The sequence below is a fragment of the Microtus pennsylvanicus genome, chromosome 10, assembly GCF_037038515.1.
Source record: "Microtus pennsylvanicus isolate mMicPen1 chromosome 10, mMicPen1.hap1, whole genome shotgun sequence".
NCBI lineage: Eukaryota > Metazoa > Chordata > Mammalia > Rodentia > Cricetidae > Microtus > Microtus pennsylvanicus.
Window position 1 is genome coordinate 40,308,150 of NC_134588.1, and position 14,798 is coordinate 40,322,947.

The window sequence follows — 14,798 nt, forward strand, 5'->3', positions numbered from 1 at the left end:
CTAAGAGTGAATACTGTTCTTACAGAGGACCAGAGTTCTCTTTCTGACACCAGTGTCTGGTTCCATGCAAAAACCTGTCTCTAGTTCCAGAGGAACTAGAAGTATCCAAAGCATATGGCCTTTCTGGTCACTTGAACTCACACGCACTCACACACATACACATACACATACACACACACACACACACACACACACACACACACACACACAAACGTAAAAAGAACAAAAAATAAATTAATAAAATAAAGAATTCAGTGACAGTTCACTAATTTATCTTTTTTATTTTATAGATCATAATATAATTGTAAGACTTCTGCCTCAAAAACCTCCAACCTCTCTCTTCTTGCAATTTTTTTCACATTTATGGTCTTTCTTTTCCTTAATTGTTGTTGCATGAATATAAAATTCATATATACCACTGTATCTGTATAATGTCACTTCTATGTTATGTTTTTAGGGTTGACTTTTAGTATTAGATAATGAATTGGTATGCTCTTCCCTGTGGAGAATATTTCTCCTGTTTGCAGCGTTTCTTAATTGTCTAAGAGTATTCCTTTAGGTAGAGTTCTTGCCTAACAGGTTCCTGCCCATACTGGCATTTCTAGTAGTCTTCTTATAAACTGGTTTCACTGTGTAATCCTAATATTGGAATCAAATTTCCAGTGTAGTGGCACTTGGAAGAGCAGTTATTAAATATTTTGATACGTGAAATAAATAAAAAGACCGCTGTTATCTCTCTTACTCTCTCCTTTGCCTTCTTCCTTTTTTTTTTTTTTTTTATTTGGTACGGATGGGAAAGGCTTTATAAATATTCAGTAAGCCTTCTATCTGCAATGCAGAAAGTAGTTGCTCTCCTGGGACCACAGTTACAATCAACTTAACCTGGGATTTCTTAATCATTACTTCTGAGGAAAATAAGGTTCTACTGTCTAAGTCATCCAGTGTATGATGTGTTTTCACAGCACATGGAAAATAAAGATTAAGACAGAACTTAATACTCATCTTCAACTTCCTTATATCTTGCTTCTTCATTTCCAAATAAGTGCATTATTTTACTTCACAGCATGTAAAAAGATCAAGTTCATATTTTGCCTAGTGACACATTTATTTATAAGTCATAGAGTTGTTTATGAAACTGTCATTCCTAACAGGGCTTGGCTCACTGGGTCAATGTATAACAAATACTGGAGAAATATTTTTGAAAAAGAATCTTTTATGCAGTAACCATATTTCTAAGTAATTAGGTAAGTTATTTTCACCAAGCATTATTTAAAATGCTGGAGAGTTTAATGAAGTACTTAGTTTCAGCCTTTAAAAGAGCATTTATTGAAGTTTTCCACTGTGTTGGGTAGTGTTAGATAATAGGAATATGGTGGGAGGGTGATGAGAAAACACAATTGTGATTTTTTTTTTCATGTGGAAACAGTAGTTGACAGTATGTTGGTTGAAATGCAGTCAACTCCATACTCAAGTATATGCATACAAGGACTTACTGAGCACACAAACACATTCAGCAGTACAAACTCTACTCAAAAAAAAAAAAAATAGCCATGATTCCAGAAGTTGTAAAAGGTATTTTAAACTTAAACATTTTAAATTGGTAAAGCAAAGAATTGAAAAAAAGATGAACAACCTACCCCTGGACCCAGCAATACCACTCTTGGGAATATAACCAAGATATGCCAAAAGCATTTGTTCAACTATGTTCATAGCAGCATTATTTGTAATAGCCAGAACCTGGAAACAACCTAGATGTCCTTCAATGGAAGAATGGATGAAGAAAATGTGGAATATATACATATTAGAGTACTACTCTGCGGTAAAAAACAATGACTTCTCGAATTTTGCATGCAAATGGATGGAAATAGAAAACACTATCCTGAGTGAGGTAACCCAGATCCAAAAAGATGAACATGGGATGTACTCACTCATAATTGGTTTCTAGCCATAAATAAAAGTCACTGAGTCTATAATCTGGGATCCTAAAGAAGCTAAATAAGAAGGTGAACCCAAAGAAAAACATATAGTTATCCTCCTGGATATGAACCTTCATCTGGCGATGGATAGAGATAGAGACAGAGACCCACACTGGAGCACTGGACTGAGCTCCCAAGGTCCTAATGAGGAGCAGAAGGAGGGAGAACATGAGCAAGGAAGTCAGGACCACGAGGGGTGCACCCACCCACTGAGACAGTGGGGCTGATCTATTGGGAGCTCACCAAGGCCAGCTGGACTGTGACTGAAAAAGCATGGGATAAAACCGGACTCTTTGAACATGGCGGACAATGAGGGCTGATGAGAAGCCAAGGACAATGGCACTGGGTCTTGATCCTACTTCATGTTCTGGCTTTGTGGGAGCCTAGCCAGTTTGGATGTTCACCTTCCTAGACCTGGGTGGAGGGGGGAGGACCTTGGACTTTCCATAAGGCAAAGAACCCTGACTGCTCTTTGGACCCGAGAGGGACTGGGAGAGGAATAGGGGGAGGGGGAGAGGGGCGGGAGGAGGGGGAAGGAAATGGGAGGCTGGGAGGAGGCGGAAAATTTTTTTTAATAAAAAATGGAAAAAAAGATGAACAACAACAACAAAAATGGTTTTTAGTTTACGGGGCATTGCTGTCATACTCCTTTAATCCCAGCACACTGGAGGCAGAAGCAGGTGAATTTCTGAGTTTGAGGTCAGTCTCATCTACAGAGTAAATTCCAAAACAGGCAGGGCTACACAGCGAATTCCTGTCTCAAACAAAGAAACAAACATAAATATTTAGAGTTTATTTTTGTTAATGTTGTTACTGTAAAATTCACATTTGGCAAATGGATTATGATACTCATATTCACTTTGCTTGCATATATAAATTTGTCCTTTGCATAAATAAAAGTAAATAAATACTTGCATAAAATGCTCAAATATTGACATATGTAAAAAAATGAGGTAAATTTTAATGACTTCCTGATCTCCAGAAAATTGAGAAATTTTAAATGACTAAGGTTTTCTTACTTTGTTATAAATTGAAAGGTTTTCTTTGATTGTTTTGATAAAAGTTGTTTTGTTATGCATGCTTCCAAAAAAATTTCTTTTTTATTATTTTATTTTATTTTTAGTTGTTGCAAAAAAAATTTCCCATTTCCCTCCCCTCCTGGGACACATCGCCCCCTCCCCCCACCCCACACTCCATTCTCCCTCCCTCTTGAGAATGAAGAGCAGTCCAGATTCCCTGCCCTGCTGGAAGTCCAAGGTCCTCCCACTTCTATCCAGAACCAGGAGGGTGAGCATCCAAAAAGGCTAGGCTCCCACAAAGCCAGTTCATGTATTAGGATGGAAACCTAGTGCCATTGTCCTTGGCTTCTCATCAGCCTTCATTGTCTGCCACGTTCAGAAAGTCCGGTTTCATCCCATGCTTATTCAGTCCCAGTCCCGCTGACCTTGGTGAGCTCCCAATATCATATATCTTTTATATGAGACTCATTGGATCATGTTCTCTCATTGCAATACCCCGTTTTTTATGAGGATTTGAAGGTAAATCAGATGTGGTTTAATGGAGTGTTATTTTCCAGGTAGCTAGACTTTCTACAGTTTATAATGTAAGGGTAAAATAGTCTAAAGACAATCCAACACATATACAAAGAAAACACTGAAGGCACTCTGGGAGAAAACAGCATTCTGTGTTAAACTTCCTCCTCAGATGGGAGTGGAAGAGTGTCTGCAGGGAAAGTTGGAGCAGAAATGGAGTTAGTAGCTTCCTAAAATCTCTAAGGTAATTAGCTACACTTTGTTGGTTTTGCAGGTATTTTTTTTTCATCTTCTTTCACTTATTCTCTATCTTAACCTCAAATATGCCAGCTGTAAAAACTGATAAATATTTAATTGATATAGAATTCACAGTAGTTGAAAACCCCAGAAAACAGCATCACTAATCACTTAGATCTCTAGTCAGCATATGCTGACAATAACCATGTCACTTTGTAGTTTTCAGTTTCTTCATAAGTATGAGAGAACAAACTAAATGGTCTTTATAGATCATCAAGTTCCAATACTTTTTATTTAAGAGTTCAATGCACAGACTCCATTATTTACCAGCTTACTGATCTCATACAATTAAATGTATTTAGTACCCAGAGGTACTAAAGAAACTAGATACTTTCAACAAGAAAGCTCTGAAGACAAGATATACACAGCAAAGAGACTAAAGTGAATAAATTTCAATATCTTAATGAGGACAACTATGCATGCATAAATTTGTGTCAAATATGACTCTTTTACATTTAAGTAACAATCTGAATATATATATATATACATAATATGTACATGTACACATACACACATACCTATATAGGTAAATATATATGGAAAAGAATCCTTTATTAGCATTATGTTTTCATATTTTTGCTATAAATTAGATTTAATGTTAAAAATAACATGGAACATGTAAATATTTTTCTTTACAAGAAAATTGCAACATGATTTCCTTAATAAAATATTTACTTTGAGGAGACTGGTGACACTGCTCAGCAGAGTGAATACTTGCCACCAAGTCCTAAAGTTTAGGTCAGTCCTGGTAACCCACATGGTGGGAAGAGACCATAGACAACAGTATACACACACACACACACACACACACACACACACACACACACACACACACACAATGGAGGGGGATGTTCTGAACATCAAATCAAGAAATCCAACCACACTCAGAACAGGATATACTGCTATTTTCTATCTCTACTACTACCTCATTTAAATGCTCTCTTGGCAGAATTTTAGTGAGGTAATAGGTGAAATTTATTGATTTGCAGCTATAAAGAAAAAAGAGACAGGGAGTCAAGAAATACCCATCACTAATATGAATATTGCTAAATGAATAACCTCAGGTGAATGTAGTAAAATGCAAGAAGAAATGCTCTCAACTTGAAAGTAAATTAGCTAGCTATTAAAGTCATTGTAAAAATCAACTTGCTCTAAAGGAACAAGATAGTGGATTTAATGTCTGTGATACAATGGGAGTTTAGTTAAGTAAGTTACGTTTAATATCGTATTTGAGCATGGAAATGAATAATAATGGAATATTACAAAAGTTTCATAAAGTTTTAAAACTAAGATTCAAAGAAATAAACGTTTCTTCTCCAGGCCTATTTTCAATTTTTAAGAACAACATTACATTTCTTTTTTTTAATCTTCACATCTTTATTATGTTTGGACCTTTAAGAAACATATACCATAATATATACCACTATTCAGTAAAATTAAAACTTAGCCTGTTCCAGCAGGAAAACAGTAATAAAGTTTATCCACTTGAACATATTTTACAGTGATGAAAACCTCAAGGCTTGAGATTCCATATATCAGAGCCTACCTTTTTTGATAAACATCACATTTCTTTTACACAGAGGCACACACACACACACACACACACACACACACACACACACACAGGTTTATTTGTTGAGGCAAGGTCTTGCTACATAACCTAGCCTGGCATTAAGATTATAGTCCTTATGTCTCGGTTCTAGGCTTCTGAAATTACAGAATACAAGTGTGCATCACTATGGATGGGTATAAAGTAAAATTTTGCTTCAGTGGTCTTACTTAAGTCAGATTCAGTCCTCATAAACACACGTTCATCTTAACAGTCTGTTAGATAAATGCTTTTGGACAACATAATGTGGTCCTTGTGACAAGGAAGTGTGCTCTGTATACTCTAGTGTTGTTACACTGTATTTGTAATAAACATATCTCAGGATGTTGATTCTCTTTAGGTGGACTCAGATTTTTCCAGCACAAATTTTCAGCCTCTATAATAAACACAACACTGATCCATTTTGGAAAAGGAGACAAAGAAGAAAAACTTCTACACCGTGGCATTATTAGAGCAGGTGTGCATCCTGAAAAGAGAAAGAAAAGTTACAGCATGCCTTCACTTAATTTTTGCCTTTGACGGATTGGGTATGATAAACACTATAGATCACTGAGCACACACATTTTATTATTTTCCTTTGTAGTGTGACAGCTAGCTGTCTTTCTTTCTGTAGGTTATAGTACAGATTTCTACAGTGGTGATGAACATAAAAGAAGTGTGATTTAGTCAATAGTATATATTTTTGCTGAGGCTGAATCCCTCTTATTTGCATTAGATGCCTGTATCTGCATCAATTAGCTCATCTTTTATTATTGTCATTTTAACATAAGGTGCTATACCAGAATTAACAACAGTGGAAAAATTTAATGTAAATGTTTTGTCAGTGGAATGTGTTTTGTAATTCAAAATTGCAGTGCTTTTTCTTTGATAGTCTCCTGTGATATTTTATATCCAAAATAGTCAGTGTGCACTTGCAATGCAAGTTCACACAAATTTCAAGACTTGTTATTCTTCACATTTAGCAGAATATAATAGCAGTAGTATCAAGAGCTGCCCAGCTTCTTCACAAGCTCACACATGCTTTCTCTTGAAGATACCCATGCACAGGTGGGGGTGCTATAGACTCTTGGTAAGCCAGAATGCTTCATCCTGACCAGAAAATATTCACTTGGGATATTCTCATTTGGATCAGATGTGGAAATAGAAACTAAAATGCACACTTAAGGCTAGTTTTGTAGCATTATCTTTCCTGCAAAATGTGATAAGACAGCTATGACAATTTATTATTATGGTTGAAAGAGTGTTTTTTTTTAATAGCTAAAGTGTTCTTTTTAGGATAAATAAAAATGAGCTGCTGTCCCCTAAGTTCACTTCCTCTCCAGAAAAGACAGAGTTAAAGGGGAGGATGATCCTTAAATAAAAAAAGATTGTTTTACCTGCCAGTGTTTTCATACATGATAGGAAGGACCTGAAAGTGCAGATACCGTCTCCAAAGGCCGCTTCTCACTTCAAGTCCACACTAGCTGGCTCTGTTCTCCCAGTAAAGAGGAAAAGAACATTTCCACTGACCCAGCTTCTCCGTGATTTACATTCAGAGAGGAAATGAATGAATGGAGTGGGGGATGGGCTACTGAGAAGCCATGTGCTGTCTTTTTAACCGCAGAAAATAAAATTACTTACCAAGAACATTTTTTACTCATGTAAATGCTTAGCCCTCCTATCATTCAGCAACTCCGTGTCTACGGGAAATAAATCTATGTCCAGGTTACTATCTCCTCCAGATGCATAATTTGTAAGCTTCAGGATGCGGAGCAAAACTGAGCTAGAGTCCAGGTCTACAGACTCCTATCTGACTGTACTCTCTATACATCTTCTGGGTCACTCAGATAATTCCTAAAGATGAGGACCAAGAATCTTCCCTAAGAAAAGATTTTCAGCAGCGGAGTGCCGTTCATTCCTTGATCAAAAAATAAATCAGTTGCAGAGTTATCAGTCTTTCAGTCAAACAGGCAATTCCACAGTGGCAGTTGATTTCGAAGAGAAGAGAAAAAGGGGGAGGGAGACAAGAGGGCGGGGGCAGGGGGGCAGGGAAAGAAAGGGTGAGGAATAGGTTTAGGGAGGGGGAAGAATGGGGTCACAGAAAGGAAAAGGGAGACAGATCAGGCTAATCTTACCCAATCGATCTGCTGATCAGGTGATCGTTTATGCGGTATCAGACAGGAAAATGACACGACAATGCAATCCCCAGCAAAGCCGGTTCTCTACTTTAGCTCCGTAACTGCAGAAATCAAATGCAAGGCAGACAGGGCACAGACTGCCGCTCCTGCATTTCTCCTACCCCACCCCCAAGGGACCAGGGAAGGTCCTCAGACTGTCCTAAAATCTAGCTTCTTAAAGCATGGTTTGGCGCTGGGGTTCAGGATTAAAATCAATTGCCTTAAACACAGGCAGCATGATTGATCAAGAAACTGGAACCTAGGGGAGCTGCTGCCGCCTAGGCATCCCATCACCCACTCCAGGGTCCCCTTGCTAGCCCACCAAAGCATAGCGCCCTCAAATCCTTCAAGCGACTAGAACCTTCAACCATTCGTTTCCCAGTCTCTATCAATGCAAAAATCGCTGACGATTTGATCATGGCAATGTGACCCGTTCTGCTTTCTTATTTGGGGTGTGCGTTATGTCAGGTTTTCTTACTATACCTCCTACAGTTGCTGCAAGGGAAGGGGTTCCAGGGAACTACTAGTGAAAGGCACTGATGGAATAGTATTAATCCTAATGATAGCGTTCCCAGCGCAGGTAAACTCTGAAAAGAACTGCTGAGTGGGAAGACCCTGCAAGATTTCCGAAGCGGTGCTCTCCTGGATTCTCATTGGATCGTCCCCAGCAGCCTAAATCATTGCTGCTGCACTCTGAGGATGACTACAGCCTAGCTCACTAGTTCTATGCTCCCTAGCTCCAACACATCCTTCTACTTCTCTTTGCAGATCTGTTTGTGTTACGCATCTTTTTCTCGTGGCTTACCCAGCTTCTGTCTTTTCTCACTGTGTGGGGACACATATTTGGGTAAATTTGTTTGCCTGAGGATCATTACAGAAAAGGTCTCCACTGCTACCCGTCCCCAGTTAAAATCACTTCTTTAACATTTTGCCTTCTTTACTTTGGGGATCTTGACCCCCAAATAACTGGCTCTCTGTTGGTTAAATGCAACCAAGAACTGCTGAATACTTCCAAGTCCTACTGCTCTGCATCTCACAGACCTAAAAGGCTTTGGAAGACCATGGAATATTTTCTCGAATCCTGGATATATTCCTCTCACAGTCATCTTGCTTCATGAAATTTCCTCTGGTAAGTATCTCTTTACATATGGTGAGCAGCTTGTAACTTAACACTAGTGTTATTATTATTTTTAAATAAGCAGGGTTTTCTCTCTCTCTCTCTCTCTCTCTCTCTCTCTCTCTCTCTCTCTCTCTCTCTCTCTCTCTCTCTCTCTCTCTCTCCCTTTTTTACATAGCTATAGTTACATTCAAATTGCAAGTACCTATACCTATGTGACCATTAGTACATGCTGGGACTAGTAAGATGTAGTTCATGCAATGACTAGTTCCAATACCAATATCTCTTTCGTTATTAAAAAAAGTCCCCATTTTACTACAAGTCTCTATCAGATATTGTGGACATCACTACTTACCAATTTAATGCTCTTGGTACCTAGTGTTGTACCATTTGAAAGGTTTTTTTTTTTTCTCTTAGTCTATGAAAATGCCTGAAGAAGCAGTGACTTTCTGGGTTTAAAAAAGTTCACTAGTCTCTCTGATGTTCAGAAGGTTGTCCAGGTCAGTGTGTGCTTATCACATCCTAAGCATGCGAATGGTTGAGGGGGACTTTGTAAAGTGTGTCTTTTGGATTGAATAGGAACCTAAGCACTAAGATGTTATTATATTGCAAGAAAAGGAGTCTGGGTGTTGTGGGCATAATTCTTATACAAAAGCCTCAGCACACATGAGAGCATTATTTTGGTCACTGTGGTTCCTGTTGAGGCAGCATTTTGCAATGCATTTCAGGTTTTGCGAACTAAACTGGCAAACAGTTAATTGGTCAGGGAGGTCTCCCTTCAGATGAAGAGAGCTATCAGAAGCCACTGATTATCTGGGTTCTAAGGCACTGAAATTCAGGGAGGGGCTTTACATGAAAAATGTAATTGCCTCACTCCTCACACTTGCCCACCCCTGCCCTCAGATTTTAATAAGTATGTTAATATGGTCTTTGCCTTGTGCTTTCATGGACATTTCTAAGGGCTTTAACTGTATTCCACCTAGCTGTGATGAGAAACATTTAAATGTTGGCTTTCACTTCACATTGGGGCAAGTGTTTGGTATTTATCAAATACAAGTCTGCATGTGTCCATAATCTGTAAAGCACCCAGAGAGAGATTTTCTGTGATTAACACCCCCCCCCAACTCTCAAATAAGGACAAGTTTCTGGACTTTCCCCCTTTATTGGGGTGGATGGAGGTGAGGTTCTATTGTTCAAGAGTCTTTTCCCTAAGTTAATTGTGAGGGGGGGGGGGGTTCTTTTTAATTTCTGGGAAAGAACTATTCCAGTCATTGGTGGCCCCTGCGACAAATGTAGGCAATGATTTCTTTCTTTTTAATCCAAAAGCCTTTTAAGCTTCCATACATAAAAGTACTCCAGCTGCACCACCGCCCCATCCCCCTCCTTCTCGCAGATTCCTGGGCTTTCCCCTTGGCTCCCACTGAGTAGGAGAGGGTTTGGGGCTGACACAGTGGTCCGCACCTCTTGGCGTCCCTCACCCAGAGCTAGTTTCTACCTGCTGCCTTTGCCAGTTCAGTCCGTCCTGCCTGACAAGCCAGTGCCATTAGCGTCCGTGACTTCATTTGATGAAACGAGGCTTTGGTGTAATTCGCCAATTCAAATATCCTCTCTAGAGGACTACTGCTGTTGCGCAAGGGTGGAGGGAGGGAGGGAGGGAGGGAGGGAGGGAGGGAGAGAGAGAGAGAGAGAGAGAGAGAGAGAGAGAGAGAGAGAGAGAGAGAGAGAGAGAGAGAGAGAGAGAGGAGAGAGAGAGAGAGGAGAAAACTTTCAGTGCAGTCAGACCGTTTTCTGCTTAATCAGTGTGGCACAGTGAGGCACAGACATTCGCTGTCTAGGTAAGTGCGTTTTGCTGTGTTAGAACCCTGAGCTCAGTATTGTATGAGGGAAACTGACACAAGAAACAGGCTCTAGTAGCCAAGGATGCTTTAACCAGAGGGCTAGCAACAGGCGACTGTGTCTGGAGATTTCGCCGCTGCTTTCAGCTACCTCTAAGCCTCCTGGGTTCTAGGGACGTAGAGGGCAAAACGCCTGGTCGCCTAACTGGCCCAGGGCTCAGTTCTGGTGCGGGAGCGAGAGGGTAGGGATGGAGTCCCCGACCCTTTGGCGCTGGCTGCTCTCTCAGCCCTGCTGCTCGCGGTGGACGTTTGCTCTCCATGAGAGTGGGCTCACATTGCGACCGCCCCCCCCCCCCCCGCAATGCCTGTTGTCAAGTCTTCCTGGGTCCCCAAACCTCTACTGCGGGACAGACTTGTTTTTTTTTCTTTCCTGCAATCTCTTAACATCTTTCTGTGTTGCGATTTCTTTATTATTTTCATGTGCTGAATCTAAGCACGGCGCTCAATGCTTCTCCAGGATGACTGTTTTGTAAAGCCCCGATCGCCTTCGTTATCTGCTTGTTTAGTAGGGCTTAGGATAGCTGAAGGACTTTTTTAGATCAATGTTAAAGTATTGCTAAGCGTCATCACTCCTTCCTTTTTTTCCGTCACTAACTCACAGAATCTAGTGAGCGGTAGGGTGAAGTGAGTTGGGTTTTCAACTTGGAGCCGAGGCTTGGAATGCAATGTTATTCGTAATTCGAGGTTTAGAAACTACACGCTTATGCTAAAGCCACTGTAAAGTTCTCGCTTTTGCCTTGCTCACCCCTTTTTCTTGGAGGTGGGGGTGAGAACTAATAAAACCCATTATCAGGCAATGTGCTCCGGAGGTGACCACCGGGGAGGGGGTGACACTTCAAGGCTGCAGGGGTTCTGCTGCGACTATAGCCAAACAGTGACAGAGTTGAAGTCTTTGATGGCTGTTTCCCCTAGTCTCTAAGAGTTGAGGCACAAAGCCTTGTACTTTCCTTTAGGTCCAGAACGTGATCAGTTCTTCAGAGCAGGGACCTCCTTGTAAGCGGACTATGGCTGGGAGATGCAGTGTAAGCTCCATTTGAAAGGGTAAAATGCACTTTCCCTGCTGTGTGAGCTGCCAAACAGCTGTTAGAAAAGAGGAGGAGGTGACCAGGGTTACAAATTAACCCTAGCTTTGCTCTCAAAGGAGAACCGGTCAAATATATGCAAGCTAAGAAAGCCCCAAGCTGTGAAGCTGTCAAGGCAGCCTGGAGACAAATGATTCAGATTCTGGGGACTTTTTCTTTTGATTTGTTTGTCATCATGGAGTTAACCAGGTAAGGACTGAATGTCTGTACGATATCATCAACTGCATAGTCTGTTTTCGTTTCAGGCTACAGAATCCATCCATTTTCAGATGGTCCTAGCATCCATAACTTCTTACTATTCACATTCATAAATACGTTTAATACCCTTTAAAGATTGGATTGCGTTCATTTAAATGTTTAATGTGATCTTATTCAAACGTTAAAATGTGGCAGAAAAATCATAAAATGGACCTATGCAAGAGGCAGTGATTGGGAGGGTAGAGAGTTAGAAGAAGGGGTGGATAGCCATAAGGAGATATGGAAGAAGCAGTTACTGAAATGCCTTAAACTGCCTCTATTGCTGGGATCACAAACCTTTCTATACAGAGGGTTCCTGGAGAACTATTAAGGGCCTCTTGAACAAGAAAAGTAATTTTGACTTTTTGAGAGAATGATTTGTGGACATTCTTGTTCTATTTTCTCAATCTTGAAAACAAAAATGCTCTGGTTTGGTATTGGGTTAGATTTGTAAAATTAGAGGAAGAAGAGAAAGTTGCCCAAAGGCAGGGTTATGTACGAACCTGGTACAGACATCTTAAAGTGTAAGTCAGACAGATGAAAAATGAAAAAGACATGAGAAGAAAATGGGAACACATCCCAAACATACCTCTTTTTATTCAAAGTTTTGTAAATATGTAGCTTGAGCAATCAGTAGCTTTCTTCCACCATCAGAATTAAGTCAATTAAAATGACAATATACAGGAATGGTCTAATGCTTTATTGCTATTACTGGTGTTTTCTTTTTTATATACTATGCATATAGCTGTAGGAACTAAGAATTTGCAGAAGGTGAAGCACAAAACCCAACAAATTTATGAGACACCATCATAAACTATGCAGTTGCTAATAGCATTTTGTCAAAGAAATTATCCTCACATTTTTTGGTGGAAATAATTTTAGTGTTTGCATTTATTGATGTGGATCTATTAGTCATTTTTCTGCTTCTAATGCTCACTGATAAAATATGGAATCACTAAAAATAATTGAAACTTTGGGTGGGATAATTGCAAAGTTATAGTACTTTTTTTACTTTTAGTTTGAGGCAAAAGTGAGTTTTTTCCCACAAGAGAAAGTCTTCACACATTTCAGTTTATCAATTCTTTCGTATTTTAGTCTCTGCAGTTCTGTTATAATAAACACACTCAGTGTGTCTCTGTGTAGATATGTGCATCTATCTCCAGTTTTGGACTGATGGAGAAGACATTTTTGTCACATTTGAATTAGTTAAACAATAACCTTGAAGTAAAATATGCAGGATATCCTATAAGAATCAATTTTATTTGCTTTGAACTGAATCATGTATGATACCATGCTCTCATGAGCTATTTTGTTGTAAGGAAACCCAATATTGTAGCATAAATGTATGATTTATAAATTATAACACCTGTTGATTATTTTCAATACAATTATTAGAGTACAACAGCTAAGTAAATCAGATATATGTAGAAAGAAGTCTCTATATTTAAGTGTAAGGGTTCACACACATATTATATAAGCATGCACAAATTCTACCATTTTCTGGGTTACTAGACTGGTGTGTTATTACATGCAAAACAGTTGCTCTCCTGAATAGTTCTTCATAAGCATGACTTTGCAAGAGGTAACTGAAACAAAGTAGTGGGCCTCCTAAACTTTGATGCTCCATTGTAATACTATATCAAGATCCTTTATTTCTTGCTGTTATTTTATTATGTTCATATTATCATTAAACTAAAAAAATACTGATTAGAGAAAGATTCTAAAATTCTTACTATTTTAGAAAATTGAATCTAATATTTTAATATTTCCAGGATAAATGGTACAATGGGAAGAGCGTGTGGCAAGCTTAGCATAAACTTCTTATTCGTTTTAAAGAAAATCTGAAATGTGTTTGTAATTATGTTCAGGATTTTGGATTAATTTTGAAATCTTCTACGAATCTTCCCTACGTACTGTTTCAGCTCTGTAAGAGTAAGGACATGGGAAAGGTCAAGTGTTGCTAGACACAGCACTTTCTTCTACATCGCTACTCTAGTCTTAACTTGTCTACATTGTTCTACCAACATATTTTCCTGCCATATTTATTTATTTTTCCCATTTCTTTCATAAATACCAGAGAGGGAAGAATGCTTCCTAATGACAAGCCAAGAAAAAAAAATTAAAGACAAATAAATTGAAGAAAAAAACATAATTCCTCATACAAAAGATTCTGTTATGTGTGAATTTCTTAGTGTCACAATAATGTTATGACTCCTTGAGAACAAATGTTGATGCAACTAATTTTAATGTAAATATCAAGTATTCTTGGCTCCTGTGGGGTGGTTCCACCTGAGTTTTACTATTATGCAGTATTTAACAAGAAAAATAGTATATTTGCTGAAGCACAGTAGGTATTATTTTATTGTGAAGATATTATATATAATTTTATCTTCTTTATGAAAAGACAGACACTTTTATAAGATAAGGCTTTTGACAGACTGACTTCTTATAATCCATAAATTAAAGAAAATGCTAATCCTTAGTAGATTTATGTTATTAATTTGATCTTCATGTTCAAATAAATTAAATCTTTTCATATAGTAATATCAAAATAGAGAAGCTTAAATATTGTAACTTTTAGGTTTTTTAAAATAAAATCACATTCACTTTACTAAAATGAAGGAGGGTAGACATCTGAACTGTTGGTGTATTAATTTAGCAACTATTTGGAGATTTTTTTTTTCAGTCACAAAGCAGTGAACCACTGAATAGTATTCTGATGTAACACTATATTTATTATATGATTTCATAACTTCAGCATTTACAATTTACAAATTCCCATTGAGTGCAAGAGAAAAAATACTAATTTTATTAATTGGGAAATGACAATTTCAAGTGTTTAAATAATAAGAAAGTGCAATAATGTTTATTCTTTCATATATAAAGGTGAATATTAG

General features: G+C 38.4%; 1 protein-coding gene across 4 annotated transcripts in view; it reads left to right on the forward strand.

Annotated features, from left to right (window-relative positions):
- Window positions 1–7,747: 7,747 nt before the first annotated feature.
- Brinp3 (BMP/retinoic acid inducible neural specific 3) overlaps window positions 7,748–14,798 on the forward strand; it is a 366,083-nt gene continuing 359,032 nt past the window's right edge. The window contains exons 1-2 of one of the 4 annotated variants that reach the window (XM_075988184.1): window positions 10,415–10,522; window positions 11,724–11,853. The gene's annotated coding sequence lies outside the window, so the exon portion shown is untranslated. Of the gene's footprint in view, window positions 8,700–10,414; window positions 10,523–11,208; window positions 11,854–14,798 lie in introns of those variants that run through there. The other 3 variants (XM_075988181.1, XM_075988182.1, XM_075988183.1) reach the window with 3 other exon arrangements.